This window comes from Nuphar pumila, chromosome 15 (genome assembly GCF_984573655.1).
Source record: "Nuphar pumila chromosome 15, dmNupPumi1.hap1.1, whole genome shotgun sequence".
In the NCBI taxonomy this organism is placed as follows: domain Eukaryota; kingdom Viridiplantae; phylum Streptophyta; class Magnoliopsida; order Nymphaeales; family Nymphaeaceae; genus Nuphar; species Nuphar pumila.
Genome location: NC_143263.1, coordinates 64,161,827 through 64,181,804, shown reverse-complemented (window position 1 = coordinate 64,181,804; position 19,978 = coordinate 64,161,827).

The window sequence follows — 19,978 nt, the reverse complement described above, 5'->3', positions numbered from 1 at the left end:
CAAAAACTTAGAATTTCTCTGATCTATCTCAAGCTCTAAAGTTAAATTTAATCATTTCTTCATTCCTTTACCAAGTTCATCTCAGAATACTTGGAAATTTTCAAAACATCTTTCAAAAGGAGCATACATTCTTGCATTGCACAAGCATGATTCTTTGTGCATTTTTAGAGTTAGAATAAATTCTTAGATTATATTTAGGCAAAGCAAAAGGCATAGATTCGACCCTTGGTTCGATTACCCCTGGTAAAGGCGCCAGGAACGGTCGAACCTCGTACCGACGAGCGGATCCCGTCTCCCCAGTTTTCCCGCAAATATTTCAAAAACGGAGGCGAGTAATCTTTTAAAATCTTCTTCAAAAATCAAGGTCAAGTGAGACCGCGCAAAATAGTTCCTCTTCTCTTCTCCCCTTTCTCATTTCTCTCTTTCTTTCTGTCTTTTATTTTCTCCCTTCAAAAGGAGAGAATAGAGGTTAGAAAGGAAAAGAGAGAATATTACGAGAGGAAAAATTTTGCGATGATCACAGGTTTGGCGACCGTGATGGGACTCGTCTTCGTCCGGTTGAATCTATGCCTTTGCTTTGCTTTAATGTCATCTAAGTCTTTATTCTTTCTATGTCAGCTATATTTTCCATGCAAAACCTTAGGAGCCTAGACTCTGTCCTAAGCTGACATCATTGCATATAAGATCTAAGTATGGTTTGGTAGGACCATATTGAGGAGATTATATCCATGCTCACATTAGACTTAGGTCTTAAATACAACCCTCCTCAATTCTAGGGATTGAATGCAAAACAATGTATGCAAGTGTATGCTTCTCTTCATTTTAATCTATCTCTTTAGGACTTGCATTAGCGCCATCTGATTTCTTGCATATTAAGCATATTTTGAAAACCTCCCTACCTAATATTGTCCCGGTCTTCACGTTGCTAGGCTGTCTCACTGAACCATAGTTCGGGAGAGAGCCTCACAACTGGGCCACTTATTTGGGTTCGCGCCCCCTACCACGTACCTAAGGGCCATAGTCCGAGGTATATCGGTAGGTGCTCAAGGATGTTGGGAAGCCATTACCTTAGAACCGGAGAAATATTTCTGTGCCACATGCTTTAAGCTTCGGCTTGGGTATATCGGCATATCTTGATTGGAATCAGATGATCTGAACCCTAGAGTTAGGATTAAGGTCCTACAAGCCATTTCAAAATTTGCATTTAGAGTCAGCTTCTAGGGAATGCTATTTTGTGCCTCATTGCTTGTATAAATTGATTCTTTTGTAGATATTATCTTGAAATTTTTTATCTTTCAAAACCCTGGATATCTATTTCATAAAAATTCTTTTATTTTCTCAAAAACCAGGATGGTATATTTCTTATTTCTTTATTCTCCCATAAATTTCTTAAACCTTGGACATTCTTTTAAATTCTTTCCCTTATCTCTCAAAAGTCCAGGCGTATTCTTCTTCTTCTGATTTATTTAAATTCTTCTGATCCTGCTTGCAATTTTTTCAAAAATATTCAGGGTCTTGTCATCTTCAGAAATACTCTTCCTCATATTCCATCTTCTTCATATAAAATCCTTTTTATCAAGAGATCTCTTTAAAATCCTCTTTCATTATCTCTTTTTCCTTTCAAAATTTCTTTGATATGAACCTTTCATTTATCAGAAAATATCAAAACATTCCAATCATGGTTCAAACGAGAGCAGAGAGAAGGGCAGCTCAGCAGCGTGATAACAGCGAAGTGGAAGAGATGAACTCATCCAGATTGTCCCGAAAACATGATTCAGATAAGGATGATGTCGACCCGACGATGTATAAAATTTTTCAAAAGATGATGGCAAAAATGATGTCCGAACAAGCTGGGGCAGGTTCGAAGAAAACATCCTCTAAAAACAAGGTAAAAAAGAAGCCAGTGAAGAAGCATGTCAGGATCGGCAAGAAGAAGGTTCAGCAAGACAGCACCTCTGAAGGTACAGAGTCAGGAGATGAGGATTTCGAGGAAGAACAATTTGTGTTCGTCCCGAAACATCTGCGACAAGTCAAGAAGGTGACAGAGGAACCCGAATCAGTCAACAAGCCTAAAGATGGAGTCCCGACAGAAGACTCAGTTCAAATATTGACGAAGATGGTTAAAGACCTACAGATCCGAGATAAGGGAAAGAGGGTATATACCAGACAGGACTTCTACCTTGGTTTAGATGGGGACAGTAGCTTGGAAGATCTCCCCCGAAAATTTATTAAGTTCGATGGGTCCGGCAACCCAAAGGCCCATCTCCCGTTGTTCTTTGCTGAATGTGCCAGATTCAGTGAAGACAATCGGGCCCTCTTCTTGTGCTTTCCTCGCAGCTTAGAAGGCGTAGCCGCAAAATGGTACGCAGAGCATATCAACCCCGTCGAGCTGCAAAATTTTGACAAGGTTGTTAATCTGTTCGTGGAAAGATTCATGTTCAACACTGAGGCACTGCCAACCCTCAATCATTTGTATAATCTGAAACAAGGAGATAAGGAAAAAGCCGTAGACTTCATTCGGAGGTGGAGAGATACCTGCAACAAGATGAGAACCCCCATTTCAGAGGAGCACGCACTCCAAGTTATCCTGAATAATTTTTCTCAGCCTCTTAGAAGCCTCATCTCCACTTACCCATCAAAATCATTCATAGAGCTTATCGAACGAGCTGAGTGGCTCGAAATGGGAATGGACAATGGAAATTATAAAGGCATCACTCTCGTCAAGGGCAGCCAAGACCTCAAAAAGAAGGTGACTTATACATTCTCGGCTAATTCTGAGGGCAGTGGTAGCAAAGATAACAAGACCAAGCAGATGGGTCAGCAAAAGGAACCCTTCAAGCAGAATGACAAGCCAGTTCTCGCCAAGCAGAAGAAAAAGATAAAACGTGAAGGTTGGGGTTATGACCGCCAATTCTCTGCTCTTGAACAGTCCCTTGAGCAAATTTTGGAGTATATGTTGAGCAAAGATATGATTAAACTCCCGAGAGTTGCTGATCCTCCGGTCTCCCTGGGAAAATGGAAGGACAAGTTCTGCAAGTTCCACCGGGCAGTGGGGCACGACACCGAGCACTGCTTCGTCCTAAAGAACATCATCCAGGACTGCATTGATAAAAATCTTCTGATAGAGGACGAAGAAGAAGAGCAGCCCGCCGTCCTGACCAAGCCTTTCCCAGATCACTCAAAGAACTGATGATATTAAAGTTTTCTTGCCTTCTTCCTTTTGCTTTTTCCTGTCGTCTTTGTAGGAGCAAGTCAGCCCTAGTCTTTTGTGATCTTTTTGGTCACATGCTTGTAAATAGTCAAGTTTTTGTTTTCAGTAGTTACTTATAAATGAAATATCAATTTCCTTCGTACCTTGTGTTCAATTCTTACTTCCTTCGCCATATTGGGATATCTTTTGTTAAAAATTGCATTTACACTTCAAAATATTCTTTTTCCGTTATAATCCTGTCCTTTTTCGCAATGCGGGACAAAATCCTGACATCATTCATGAGAGAAATGATATTACCTATGAGGGTTTTTCCAAAAATCATGAAGTTTTGAAAGTCTTCATTATGATGACCAAAGAGTTCAAATACTCTTTGGTCCAACCTTTGTCAACATCAACCCTCGAGTTGATCATGTTTTCAAAAATAAGTTTTCGGACCATTGCATTAAAAAATCAACCCTCGAGTTGATCATTTTTTCAAAAAATAAGTTTTCGAACCATCGCATTAAAAGGTCAACCCTTGTGTTGGTCTTACCTTCCAAGATTGATTCCGAAACATTTATATCTAAAGATCAACCATTGTGTTGGTCTTATCTTCCAAAATGGGTTTCAAATCATTTATGTTCAGAGATCAACTCTTGTGTTGGTCTTATCTTCCAAGATTGGTTTCGAAACATTGCATTTAAAAGATCAACCCTCGTGTTGATCATATCTTTCTACAAATCAATTTTGAATCATTGCATTCCAAAGATCAACCCCTGTGTTGATCTCATTTTCAAAAAATTGATTTCATTACATTCAAGCATCAACTCTTGTGTTGATCATATTTTCTAAAAAGATTGATTTCGAATCATTTCATTCAAATATCGACCCTCGTGTTGATCATCTCTCTAAAAATTGGTTTCGAATCATTACATTCAAAGATCAACCCTCGCGTTGGTCATATTTTCTAAAAATTGGTTTTAAAATCGTTTGCTTAAAAAATTAACCTTCATGATGATCTCTTGTGAATGATCCCCCTTCAAAACTCAAGCTCTCGCAGCTAATCCTCTTTTCAAAAATGATTTCCTTGTATTCCTCTCCTACTTCTTAAAAGATCCCACATGCAGGCATGATCAAACAAAATTCTTTTCTTCTCAATCAACTCTTTTATTATTTGTTTGTCAATTTTATCAGTCTTACCAATTTTTATTCATCTTTATCAATTTTGTCAATTTTATTGATCCTTCATTGATTTTGTTAATTTTTCTTGTCAAATCCTTATTTTAAAAAAAAATTTACCCTTTCAGGTTAAGGGATAAACCTAATGCCTCTTTCCCATGAGGTATTCCTTTTTTCCTTCTTCTTTTTTCATTCAAGATAAGGGATAATCCTGAGACCCCTCATAGGAGCACCAATGCTACCTGTGAAAATTCTTGTTCAAAATAAATTCCTTTAAATTCTTCCCCATTTTTATAAATTTTATTCAATTTCCCACTCAGGTTAAGGGATAAACCTGAATTTCGGTTAAGGGATAAACCTGAACCTCGTCCCGCGAGGTCCTTCTTCCTTCAGGAACAGAGATAATCCTGAAGTCTTTCATCATCTTCCAAGTATCTTTAATTTTTGTACCAAGCTTCGCCATTCTTTTAGATCTTTGTCAATCTTTGTCAATTCTTTATTACTGATTCTTTATCAATTTTATTAATTCTTTTTCATTTGTTATCAATTCTTTTAATTCTTTATCAACCCTTTATTAAATTTTGCTAAATTTGTCAATTTTATTCCTTCATTCCCTCTCAGGTTGAGGGATAAACCTGAATCATCTTCCATTCTCATCAAATCCTAATTTTCTTTTATCTTTCCCTTTTAAAGATTTGGGTTCCGACTCGAGTCTTCCTCTTATCTTTTCGTTTGAAGTTTCGAGTTCCTACTCGGGCTTCCCTTTGGTTCTGATTGAACCAATTGTTTTCTTTTATCTTTTATCTTTTATCTTTTCCTTTTAAAGATTCGGGTTCCGACTCGGGTCTTCCTTTTATCTTTTCTTTTGAGGTTTCGAGTTCCGACTCGGGCTTCCCTTTGGTTTTGATTGAACCAATTGTTTTCTTTTATCTTTTATCTTTACCTTTTAAAGATTCGGGTTCCGACTCGGGTCTTCCTTTTATCTTTTCTTTTGAGATTTCGAGTTCCGACTCGGGCTTCCCTTTGGTTCTGATTGAACCAATTGTTTTCTTTTATCTTTTGTCTTTTTTCGGGTTCCGACTCGGGTCTTCCTTTTATCTTTTCTTTTGAAGTTTCGAGTTCCGACTCGGGCTCCCCTTTGGTTCTGATTGGACCAATCGTTTCCTTTTATCTTTTATCCTTTCCTTTTAAAAATTTGGGTTCTAACTCGAGTCTTCCCTTTCATCTTTCCTTTTGAAGTTCCGAGTTCCGACTCGGACTTCCTTTTGAATCCAATCCTCGCATTGGAAATCCCTCGTTTCTTTAGAAAACCGAATTTCAATTGGGGTTTTTCTTCCATTATTTTTCATTCGAAGTTTCGAGTTCCGACTCGGACTTCCTTTTGAATCCAATCCTCGCATTGGAAATCAATCATCTCTTTAGAAAACCGAGTTTTAACTCAGGTTTTTCATCTATTATTTTTCGTTCGAAGTTCTGAGTTCTGACTCAGACTTCCTTTTAAATCCAATCCTCGCATTGGAAAATCAATCATTTCTTTAGAAAACCGAGTTCCAGCTCGGGTTTTTCTTCTATTATTTTTCGTTCGAGGTTCCGAGTTCTGACTCGGACTTCCTTTTGAATCCAATCCTCACATTGGTCCTTCAAAATCCAGTCTAACACTGGTCCATCATCAAAATCCTTCATAAAAATCCAATTCTCACATTGGTCCTTCAAAATCCAGTCTAACATTGGTCCATCAGTCAAATTCCAATGTTTTCATTGGTCCTTCCAAATTCCAATGCCATGAATTGGTCCTTCCAAAATTCCAATGTTTACATTGGTCCTTCCAAAATACCAATTTTCACAAATTGGTCCTTCAAAATTCCAGTTTTACGCTGGTCCTTCAAATTCCAATTGGTCCTTCCAAAATTCCAATGTTTACATTGGTCCTTCCAAAATACCAATTTTCACAAATTGGTCCTTCAAAATTCCAGTTTCACGCTGGTCCTTCGAATCCCAATTGGTCCTTCATCAAATTCCAATGTTTTCCATTGGTCCTTCCAAATTCCAATTCTATGAATTGGTCCTTCAAAATCCCAAATTGGTCCTTCAAAATTCTAATTGGTCCTTCATCAAATACCAATGTTCACATTGGTCCTTCCAAATTCCAATTCTATGAATTGGTCCTTCAAAATCCCAATTGGTCCTTCAAAATTCCAATGTTTACATTGGTCCTTCCAAATTCCAGTTCTATGAATTGGTCCTTCCAAAATTCTAATTTTCACAAATTGGTCCTTCAAAATTCCAGTTTCACGCTGGTCCTTCAAAATCTCAATCAGTCCTTCAAAAATTCCAATGTGTATTGGTCCTTCAAAATTCCAGTTTAGCACTGGTCCTTTACCAAAGTATTTTACCAAAATCTTCCTTTATCAAAATCCTCCTCAAGTTCCAGTTTAACACCAGTCCTTTACCAAAGTCTTTTTACCAAAAATTTCTTTACCAATTTTTTTCACAAGGTTCTTTACCATAATTCTTTACCTAACCTCATTTTTTTAGTTGGTCTCGTAAAAACCCAGTTCTACTGATCAAGATTGCCAAAAATAAAAGATGTTCAGCCCGAGGTCCTATCAAAATATATATTGAGTGATTATTTCACAAAGGATTCTCGAAAACTTTGCCAATTTGCTAAAAATATGTCTTGATTCCAATATCTTACTGCACAAAAAGAATCACCTCAAATTACCTCTAGTATTCTTTTCAAAAGGGTGAAGCTTTTTGCGAAAAGGAGTGAAAATTCAAAATCTTCTCTCTGTTGGTCAACCAAGAGGATGCAAGAAAGATCCTTGGTATGATTAGCAAAAGAAATATTCAATGATGTTGAAAAGCTAGAAGCGAATCAATATTGATCATAGCTATGACGCATGTTTTAAGTCAACTTTCTGGCAATCAGGCAGTGGAAATATCCTGAGCGATAAAAGAATCCACTCAATCCATATCTCCTCATTCATTCATTTAAGCTTCAATCAAATATCCGCAAAAGGGATCTCTCAATTGTCGTCAAGATGAAGGCGAATTAAGCGAGTAGACCCCTGGGGCCAAAGAAGATTTGAAACATCTCCAAGATGACGGAGTTTGTGATGAATCCTTCCAGGGAACGTTCAGATCACCGCCAAGATGAAGGCGACTGCGCTGAGCCTCCCGACAAACCCTAAAAGATATTTGATTATTGCTACCATCTAGAGATTTTTACAAATGAGCCAATATCACCCATATAATTCCTGAGAAAAAGAAGGATCGAAGCATCTCCAAGATGACGGAGTTTGTGACATACCCTTCCCTGAAAAAGAGAGAAAAGTCAGGAAACATCCAAATGAAGGATGATGTAATAAACTTCCCCTAAAACCCAAGAAAGCTCAATGTCCTTAAGAGAGTGCCAAAAGATCATTATGGGAAAAGCCTCAGAATATCAAACTGCCAAAGTTGCCAGGAATCATCTTTTCTTATGCGAAATCCTTTAATCAATGTCTTTTCACTACTTGCTTTTATGAAATTAAGAGTATTTCTTCTCTATTCATGTCAAGAAAATGGATAACTTCCTTGAAGAAACTCAACAGCTTTAAAATTTGAATCTAACTCTAGAATCCAAGGAGTTAACCTCATTTTGGAGGAAATACTCTAGGTAAAAGAGGGAATATCTTTCGCACATACGCACACATTTTCAAGCATTTGAATCAATTACAATTTCATCTTATTGGCAAAATTTTTTAGTTATCCAAAAATGAGATAAAACCTCAATATCTATGTTGATGCGACCTAGCGATGTTTATATTCTTTAAGAGAGAATTGTCTCATTCTGGTAAGGTATTTCTCCCAGTTCCATCATGGTTTTCCCCACCAAGGAATCTGTGCTTTGTATATCCATTTCAAATAAAGATTATACCTAAAAACCTCGTCCCACGAGGTATTTTTCAAAAGTGTCCCATCCAGGTTAAGGGTTAAACCTGTTTCTTTTCAAAAAATCCTTATCTTTGTCTCAACTTTGAAACTTCTTTAAAAATCTCTCATTTTTCGGGATCTTTATCCCAAAGTCCCATCACGATTTCCTCGTTTTCTTCTATCCAAATTATTTTCATTCTCGAGGATTTCGTTTTCTTCCCAAAACCCTTTCAGAATAAGATACAAAACCTGAAAAATAAAACTTTTTAAAGCCAATTCTCCCACACCCAGTTCAGACCTTCTGACTGGGGCATTTTTTTTAAAGAAAATTTGGCATGTCTTCTTTGCCACTAAGCTCGGCTTACAACCGGCTTAGCAGCAAAGAGGGGCATCTGTGAACACCCCAAATTTTCCAAAAATCCAAAAAACTCCTTCTTTGCCCCTTACCTCCGCCTTCTGAATAATCGGGTAAATTTTCAACCAAAATTTTCATTCATCCCTTGGATTCGTTAGAATTCGAACCCAAAGTCTTAGCTCTGACTCAATTTTGATCCAAACTGGATCCGATCCCCCTCTTTGAAAAAAATTTCAAAAATAAGAACCCGAATTCTCAAAAGACTCTCTTTTGTAAATATTTTTTTGCAAAACTACAAAAAAATCAGTTTTAAAATCTTTATTTCTCGTAAATCTTAGGATTTTTATACAAAAAAATAGAAAAATAAAACAAAAACAAAAAAAAAATGGAAAATTTCAAAGAAAAATGAATGAGTTTAAACTTTTTAAAGTCGATTTTGCTAAAAAAATCATTCTTAAACCATTTTTTATGAAATTTTTTGTTAAGGGAGCCTCTTTTTGGAAAAACCAAAAAAGTTTTCACAAATGAACCCTAATTGCCCCCCTAATTTCCCCCCTCTCGTTCACGCTCGAAACCCTCATCGCCCAACCGCCTTCTTCCTCTCTCGGCTCAGCCTTCCCAAACGTTCTCCAGAACCTTCCTCCTCCATGTGCGACCTCCTCGACCACCGTTGATCTTCAACGAAGCCCTCTCCATCTCCCTCCATCGCACCCTCTTGCTTCCCAAGATGATCGACCATTCGATCATCTCCCTTCTTCTTCAGCCCTCGATTACTAACTAACACTCTCTCTCGATTCTTCCCTTCATGCATATAAAAAAGAGGCATCCATCGCCTCCTTCGGCATCCATCTTCACCCCGGCACCCCTCTTCCTCTCTACATCCATTTTTTTTCAATCCGCCTTCACCCCATCTCCTTCTGATCGATTGCATTTCAACCTTCTTCCTTCTTCCCCTTTTCCTTCGATTCCCTTTATATCAAGTTCTTCCCGCTGGTTCTCTTCGGTTGAAAGAAGCAAACCTCCGCAGCAAGGCTACAGAGGCTTCTCCTTCCAAACAGTCGAAGACCGAAAGCACAAAGACCTCTCCTTCCAAATAGCCGAAGATAAAAAAAAAAAACCTCCGTAGTTTCAGGTAAGTAGTCATCCTCTCCCCCCCTTTTCATCGCTCATTCATAAATTTCGTTGGTTCTTCTGGATTTTTTTTTTCGTTTACCTCCTATTTTTCATCCGTTATATGTAATCCTTCATCCATATTTTCTTTTTTTATTTATTTCATTTCCAGTGTTATCTCTATGGGTCTTCAATTTCAATTATCCTCTCTTATACATCGATGATTGACGACGCCTCGCAATGGCGTCACCAATTTATCCGGATTTTGGTTTAGTTTATGCATTTACTTCACCCTTTTATCTTTATTTTCTCTTGATCCTCTGGTTTCTGCCCCATTAAAGCACCATGGGCAGTGTTGAGTTGCCCGTGCAACTTCAACACACCCCTGTGCTACAGCAAAGGGAATGCGCAGGTCCTACATCTATTTTTTTTTTCTTCTCTTTCACTACAGAATTTTGTTTTCCTGTGGCTTTTTCTTTTTACTCTGTTTACATAGCCTCTGCCCCATCGACATCCATTCTAACTCTCCCTTTATTCCCGTTAATCCCTTTTACCAATTGATATGCAGTAGGGTTCATTTTCTTTTTCTTTTCTCTCATTTCACTTTTTTTTAGACATGATTGTTTATTGTAAGAAGCACTCAAAACCAAGCCAATCGATGGCCTCTATGTTCTGGCCCCTGTAATCCTATTTGCAATCCATGATGGAAAGATTGACTCACGCCCCTTACGGAATTAGCAGTTTCGACTTCAAGGCTTGCTTTGGGAGGTGTCCATCTTTTGGTTGGGCTATAGATTGTATTGCTAATCCCCTTGGTGCCATCATTGGCACAACAACAACATCCTATCATAGGATGATGAAACTGAACCTATCCATGCTGCAAGGAATGGGTGTGAAATTCCATGGAATTGGTCTGGGTTTCATCACAGGGAGAAAATATTGGGTCGCCAGATTCTTAGTCCACAAATGCATACAAGTTCTCAAAGAGAGGTTTCTCCAGACACGCTTGTCGGCTCAAGTCACTCAGGTTCAACTGAAAGACCTGATTCAGAGGCTCCATCATTGTTAGCCATGTCTCGAGGGAGTAGTGGAAGTGCTTGGATTCGTAAGTACTCAGGGAAGCTGGACAGTTACGGCAATCAGAGTTTTTAGATTCTGACCTTGCTTCTGAACTGAGATCTTGTGATCACCACCATCTCGGATGGTACCGTCAAACTGGTCAGTTGACATTTGGTGGAGATCATAGGAACTCGACGCAGTACTGTGTATCAAAACCTTCATGGATTTGGTAGGACCAAACTTGGTGACCCAGGCTCCTTCTAATACAATTATGCAGAAGAGAGTTGGGCTTCCTTATGTACTTTATGGCCCTCATGGAACAGGTAAAACTCCATATTTGCATGAGCTCTAAATTACTAGTCCTTTTTTTTTTTTTAATATCCCAGACCTTGTGGTTCCTGCAAATCCTGATGACTGCTAGATTGCTAGAGGTATGCCTGACTCCATCTCCAGCTGAGTATAACTTGCACCTTCATTCTTTCTTTTTTTTTTATTTATATCACACTTTGTCAATATAGCATCAACATTTCTTCAATTGATTTCTCGTTCCCTAACAATATATATTGATTGGATAACCCAGTAGATTCCTGATCAGTTGTCATAGCAGGTTTAATTTTTCAATTTGATCTGCTGTCATAGTAGATTTGATTTTCTGTAAAATGAGTCTGAGTAATAGATCTAATTTATTATAAAAAACAGGTTTGAATTGCATAACTGATAGGCTATGAGAATAAATGTGAGTAGCAAAATTTGATTTGCTATGAAAAGACCTCACACCACAAGTACTCCAACATCCACGCTGCCCAGTACCTACCTGCATAAACAACTGCACTATTCCTCCACCTTCTCATACACTTTGCTGCAACCGTTGCAGCTATCTAACCAATACAACAACATGTATCTATTGTTGCACCACAATATATGCACATTTATCTCCAGCTATTCCCAAGGTGGCGAGCCCTTGAACTGCTCCATAATCTGGGAAAGTGTGAAGAAGGGTTTCAGCTATACAGGGGTTGGAATGATCAGAGGAGCATCACAGATGCAGAAAAATGTGGGCACCTTGAGGCTCACCTATCATGGCTAGAATCAGAGATGCTAAAAAAAAAAAAGGAAAAGAAAAGGGGGACAAAATGAAGAAGGCATGAAGTTTACCATGTCTATGAAGCTCTTCTGCAAGTTGTTGATCAATGCTCATCTGAATGGCTTCAGCTGCCAATCATCTATATCCTCCATCATGTTCACCTTCACTAGTATGACATTATTTCCACCCACTTACCACCATTTACATTCGATAATTACCCACATAGCCAACTCCTACTTCACTAACCCTTACAAACAACAACAACCCTCTCATTCCTGCTGATACATTCATTTGTTATTCTTTGTTTTAAACCTTACACAACATCCTGCACAGCTATATCATCATTGTCACCACCACTGGTCACAGCCCATTCATTACCAGCTCCATACATATGTTCATTATTATTCACTCTCTATCTCTCCACATTTCTCAGCTTACACAACATAAACACTCCACCAGTGTACACCATGTTTTGTACACAGCAGTTACATTTCCTCATAAATCCATACCATTATCACAGTATCTACCTACAACATAGGCATCACACTCACCTACCCCATTTGACGACCCTTAACCTCACTCTACAGCGGCAAATCATTCGCTGCTACAGCAGCACATTGCTGTGACCTCTCGCCATCCCTATTGTTCATCATCCATAGTAGCTACAACATTTTCACTCCCTGTTATAGCCTCCATCTTACTTTCTTTTTGCATTTATTACAAATTCCACTGTTTATTCACTGCAAAATTTGCCATAGCATCACAACCACTTTATTTCTTCACTTAACATCCCTTTTCAGTTGCACTTGTCATCTCCACATATTTTCCCAGCACTCACTCCAACAACCCTTTGCTGTCCAATTGTGACTTCATTCCAGTTGCATTTTCAATATCACAATCCCCTTTCATAGCCTCTACCTGATATCACCACTGTCATAAACCATGTGCCCATTTAGATATACAAATATATGAATAGGTTCAATATAGACTTTGACATAGGTATTTCGATTTCATCACCAGATACAAGTATTAGATTCCCTTCTAGATAATACATATGTATTCTAAACTTATTTTCACTATTATTTTAGGATATTGTATATATGTTTTAGCATTCACTCAATACATCATCCCAGCATATATTTTATTATTTACATAGCATCTCCATTTAAGTAAATATATTTATCTGTGCATTTTCCATTCAGTATAAGCATAATATTTAGATTTTACTTCATGTTTTCCATCATTCTTAGTATTTTTGCAAATTTGTCCTATGCTAAGCTCTGGTTTTTGCAGGAAACGTATAACAATGGTACTTTCCATCCTAAGTTAGGGAGTCTTACAATTTTAATTTCAGATTTCAATGATTGTAATAGCTAGATATAATGAAAATTTATGTTCCTTGTCTTAGAATAGAATGCATAAGCATGCACACACTTTAGAAATTACTTATTTCATCTCATTTTACCTTTTATTTTCTAAAAACTCACGAATGGTGGAACACGAATGGCACGTGCACTGTTTCGTAAGAGGTAATTGGTACTAAGTTGATGATCCATATCAATGGCCATAGTCAGGGTGTGGACAAAACTTAGCATTTTTATCTTTACGAAATAACATTGGACCCACACTGGATCCGTTTTCAAAATTCATATTTTTCTTAAATATTTTCTCCTTTTATCAGAATTTAATTTAAAATTAACTCAAAACATATACCAATGGCCATAGTCAGGGTATATTGAGAGTTCATTTCATCTTAAATTTTATAAAAGCACCAAATGTATTTTATTCTTTACTTGAATCTAAATATAGATTATTATATAATACATCCGATGACCACAGTCAAGGATGTATTATGTCTTCAATCTTATTTTGATTCATCTAAAAGAATGAAATAGCTTTTCAAAATTCAATTCTTCAAATTCATTCATCATTTAGGATAGAGCAACATCATATTTTCAAAATTTCCTTTCCAAAACTCTAAGTGATGTAAATATCTTCTTCAATCAATCTTCAATTCTTGTAAAAACCAACTCATCCTTTCATTTTTCTATTTTCAATCTCAAAAGTTCAATTTAACTTTGAGATTCCAAAATACATTTTATATTCAAATTCAAATCAGATTTCAAAAATCAAATTTGACTTTGACATTCCAAAATTCATTCAAAACTCCAATCCAATCTCCAAGTTCAATTTAACTTTGAGATTCTTGATTCATCTTCTAAATTTCAAATCCAAGGTCTAATTTGACTTTGAAATCCATTTGTATATTCAAAAGATCCAATTCATTTTTTCAAATTTAAATTAAACTTGGAAATTCTTGATTCATCTTTTGAATTTAACTCCAAATCCATTTTAGGATCCAGGATTCAACACTCATATTGGATCTCAGACTTCAGATCCAATTCTCCTTTAGGATCCAAACTCCAAATTCACTTTGGATCTCAGACTTCAGATTCAAATCCATCTTAGAATCCAAAAACTCAACTTTCATCTTGGATCTCAGACTTCAGATCCAAAATCCGTTTTAGGATCCGGAATCCATTCTTCACTTTGGATCTCAGATTTCAGATCCACTCCATTTCAGGATCCAGAACCCAAAGTCCATCTTGGATTCCAAATCTCGGATCCCATTCTGTTTAGGATCCAGAAATCCAATTCCAATTCTAGATTTCAATCCCATTTTCGGATCTAATCTGAATCCCTAAATCCATTTCTATTCTTAAATAACCATATGATTATCTCTGATCCATTCCAAACTTCAAAAATCCAAATTCAATTCCATCTCAAGTATTCATTTCCTTTCCTAAATTCAAACTCAAATTCAAAGTTCATTTTGACCTTGAAACTTCATTTCCTTTCATTTCAAAGCTTTAAGTCATTCTCTCTCATTTATTCTTCCAAATCCTAATCTACTTCAAAAACTTAGAATTTCTCTGATCTATCTCAAGCTCTAAAGTTAAATTTAATCATTTCTTCATTCCTTTACCAAGTTCATCTCAGAATACTTGGAAATTTTCAAAACATCTTTCAAAAGGAACATACATTCTTGCATTGCACAAGCATGATTCTTTGTGCATTTTTAGAGTTAGAATAAATTCTTAGATTATATTTAGGCAAAGCAAAAGGCATAGATTCGACCCTTGGTTCGATTACCCCTGGTAAAGGCGCCAGGAACGGTCGAACCTCGTACCGACGAGCGGATCCCGTCTCCCCAGTTTTCCCGCAAATATTTCAAAAACGGAGGCAAGTAATCTTTTAAAATCTTCTTCAAAAATCAAGGTCAAGTAAGACCGCACAAAATAGTTCCTCTTTTCTTCTCCCCTTTCTCATTTCTCTCTTTCTTTCTGTCTTTTATTTTCTCCCTTCAAAAGGAGAGAATAGAGGTTAGAAAGGAAAAGAGAGGGAAAAGAGAGAATATTACGAGAGGAAAAATTTTGCGATGATCACATCATCACTGCAGATGGCACAAGCTGAGTCGTCAGTTGCATATAGGAATCCCTTTTCTTCTAGGTAAGCTATCACTTGTTTTATAAAAAAAGGGGCACGGCAGGGGGCCATCGGCCTCCTGCCAGCCTCTGGGCAGCACATAGAGACACAAAGGGGGGAATCACCACAGGGAGGCCCGTCGGCTCCCTGTCGGCATCCCGGCGATAGCGATTCAGAGGGGAATCGCAACAGAGAGCGATCGTCAGCTCTCTGCCAGCCTCCCGACGCACGCATAGAGGGGGAAAGATGAGGGAGAAAACAAAGGGAGAGAGGGACAAAGAGACGATGTACCTGGATTCAGCCGGCATCGTCGACTGCTGCAGGCAGGGAGAGAGAGATGGGGGAGAAATAGAATACAGAGAGCGAAAGATGAGGAAGAGGAAGAGAACGAGGGTAATTTAAAACCCTACCGGGTTTCGGATCCAGGTTGGGTCCAACTCGGGTCTGACCCGGTTTTTGAGGCAGGACTGGGCTACAACCCAGTCCTGCCCCCCCCCCCCCCCCCCCCCCCAGCTCCGCCTTTGCCCATAATCTATTTTGGTATTCAGTTCTTTCCTATGAATCAATGTTGTGGGTTATCTTGGATTTCCCTGGGGACAATTATATATAATCTATTCACTCTCCAAAGTTATTTTGTTAGAATACTGTTTCCTACATCACATCATTGATCCTTTAAGCACTACTGATGTTCCTGTATTTGCATATTGGATGTTTTGAATTTCGTAGGAATATGCACACAATATAAAAATGACTGGTATTTAACACAACTGGAGTGTGTAGTGCAACTGATCAATTTAGCTGACAGTGGTTTGAGCATGCCAAGTTTATCAGCAGGGTCTTGATATGTGAGTATGTTCAAGTAAACTACAACATCTATTGTCTATTCTCATTTTCTTTAAGTGTAATTGTGTTTACATATATGATATCCAACTACAATTATTACTGGTTATTTTCTTAAAAAAAGAATTCAGATTGGTTCTAGAAGATTCATTGCACACATCGCATTTTTCTCATCTCAAATTTCAAAAAATCATACATGGTTGGGTCATTCACCTTTTTATTGCCACTAATGGACATAATTCTTCTGCGTGGCTCATCTATCACACACTTAATCCACACATATATTAGCTAGCCCTATGGATATCTTGAGAAAGCAAATCAGTCCTCCCATTGGTTTATGTCAAACAATTATCTGAGTACAATTATGGTGTCTGTGATGGTACAAAAACAAAATTTTATCATAAGGCACCTACAATAAAAGACAGGGTACATACATCTATAGTTTGTCCATCTATTTGATATTGTTAAGCAATTAGTATGCATAACATCACTACTCCAATCTAGCCAACCTTGACATTGCAGTCAGTGCATAAGGTCAGGTAAAATTTTTGTAAACATGATTTATCAAGGTGAAGTTTTAGCTAGAGCGTAATTCTATCCTTGTTTTCAAGATTATTCCAAAATGGTTGACAATGGGAAATGTGTGTGCATGGAGGCTCTCTTAGTGCTAGCTGAGATAGCATGTAAGCTTGATTTGATTGATGAAGAATAAAAATTGATAAAAATTGGTAAAATTGGTGGAAAATTGATGATGCTTGAAAGATGATGACAAATTTCAGGATTATCCCTTATCCTGAATGGGAAATGAAGAGATACCTCGTTAGAAGGAGGTTCGGGTTTATCCCTTACCCTGAAAGGGAAATGAAGATTGATGATAATTATTGGAGATCATAAAAAATGATTCAGGTTTATCCCTTAACCTGAGGGGGAAAAGAATAAAGATTGATAAAATTGATGAAAATTTGATAAAGAATCAATAAAAAATGATGAAGAATAAAAATTGATAAAGATTGATGAAAGTTTCGTGAAAATTGATAAAATTAATGAAAGTTGCTAAAAATTGATAGAAATTGAAAATATTGACAAAAATTGATTAATGAAAATCGATAAAAATTGAGGAAAAAAAGTTTGCTTGATCTTGCTTGCATATGGAAATTTTGAAGGGAAGATAAATCCTCTTAACAAAAGATGCCCCAGTATAACAAGGAAGGAAGACATTGGACAAAAGAGTGATTGATCATTGTATTTGAAGGAAGCTCTTTGAGGAATACAAAGATAGAGTAGACAATTTAGGTGTAAAATTTCTTCAAATGCAGAGCATTAATAGGATCTGGCAGTTTCACCCCATCCGCATTGATCAGACGATATGAATTGCGGGGTAATGCTTCATTGACCACATACGGACCTTCCCAATTGGGTGACCATTTACCCTGCAGGCGGTGCTTGAGATGAGCTATTGATTTGAGCACTAGATCATTAACTCAAAATCTTCTCTCGATGATGGATTTGGCATAATGTCGAGCTATCCTTTGACGATAAGCTTGAGTATGTTCTGCTGCTTTGAGTCTCTTTTCATCCAGTAGGTCAAGTTATACCAATCTCTGTTGGTGATACTGACCAAGTGACAACTCTATGAGTAAAGCAAATTTGAGAGCAGACTTTTGAATGTGGAGAGGTAGCACCACCTCAGTCTCATAAACGAGCTCTGAAGGAGTAGCATTGGTCGGAGTCCGAATGGTGGTTCGGTATGCCCAAAGTGCATCATGCATTTTCTCGTGCCAATCATGATCTGTCTCCACAGTTCTTTCCAAAATGTGGATCAAAATCTTGTTGGTGGCTTCTGCCTGACCATTCCCTTGAGGATAGTAATGAGCTGAGAAATGATGGTAGATCCTGAATTTCGCACAAAAGGTTTTCATCCGCTCATTCTTGAAGTGACTGTCATTGCTCTCTGATAGGTTGCCTCAATATTCTTGAGCCCAAATGGCATGACTGTATAGCAAAATGTACCCCAAGGCGTGGTAAAAGAAGTTTTTGACTGATCACGAGCGGCTAACTTGATTTGATTGTAGCTTGAATATCCATCCATAAAGGAAAACATGGCATGGCCCGCCGTGTTGTCGATCAGAAGATCAATGTTAGAGAGCAGATAATCATCCTTTGGGGTGGCCTTGTTGATATCTCTGAAATCAATACAATTTTAGACTTTGCCATTCTTTTTGAGAACTGCTATAATGTTCGTCAAAAAGTTCGGATAATAAATGGTACGGATGAATCCTGCCTTTAACAAATCTTCAAGTCCTTCCTTGACTTGTTGCTCAACTCGAGGATCCAATTTTCTCAGTTTCTGCTTGATCGGTTTGGAATTTGGTTTAAACTTAAGGTGGTGCTCAACCAACTTGGGATCCAATCCTGGCATATCCTCAAAAGTCCAGGCAAATACTTCCTGATGCCGTTTGAGAAAATGGATGAGTCTTTTCTTCTGTAAAAACCGTAAGTTTTGCCATTTAAATTTTGGGGAAAACATGCAATTTGGACCTTAGATCCATATTTCGGATCTCGGACCCATAAATGGGTATCGATGCATAGCTTAGGGCTTTAAAAAAAATAAATAAATAAATAAATATATATATATATGTAAATTAATGTTTGTAATACAGCGAGATATGTATGGCGAACTCGCGGATCCACAGTTGGATCCATTTGGATCCAACTCGTGGACCCATTTTCGTTAAGAAATAGGCGTAGACCCAACTCGGGGTCGGTTACCGGGTCCCGGGTCCGGACCCGGGTCGCCCCTGTGTGTCGAGTAAAAAGAAAAAGGGGGCAACCCGATAAGGGTTGCCCGATTTTTCTGAAAAAGGGGAAAGTGAGAAGGGGGAGGGTTAGGGTGCTGAGAGTAAACCCTAACCCCTATCATGTGAGGGGAAAAAGGGAAAGGTGATCCGCAGCCTCCGGCGAAAGGGGAACGACCTCCACCAAATTCGGAAGGCTTCCTCCTTTAAGATGGCAGGTTGGTATCCCCTTTACCTCTCTATTTTCGCCCGAAATCTCTCTCACTCTCCTCGTTTTAGTGCGTTGCTGGAGCCACACCACCGGCAACTCCCCAACTGCGGCAGACGTACGCACCTCCCTTGGCAAGCGACGGTCCTTCCTCCTCCTCGTTGTTTCCCTACAGCCGGAGCTCGATAGTGGGGGTGGGATCGACCTCAACCGATCTCTCTCTAGTAAGCTGCATCCGATCATCCGGATTTGCGAAACAAGGTACGGGTACCTCTTTTTGTTTTCAAATGGGGCATCGGTGGAGGTTCGATTTCATGCAGCAGTCGATGGAAAATCGTGGAGAACAGTTCCACTGTTACTCCCTTGCACCTTCTGTGCTTTTGATGTATAGAAAAAAAGGAAAAGAAATTTTCAGTTGCAAGATAAGTATGCTGTTGATTGCTGGCAGCATACACAGGCCCACACTGGGCCTGTGTATATGCTGCTAAGCCCAGCCAACAAGGTCGGCTGGGCTGGGGCAGGTGGGTGTATGCTTTTGAACCCAGCCGACAGGGTCGGCTGGGCTGGGTGTTCTTCTCCCTTTCAAAAAAAAAAAAAAAAAAATATATATATATATATATATATATACATGACATTTTTGCAGGTAATGTGCGTAAATAACAGTTCTTTTAATGTTGTTCTTGTTGACAGCATACACAGGCCCATATTGGGCCTGTGTATATGCTGTTAAGCCCAGCCATCAAGGTCGGCTGGGCTG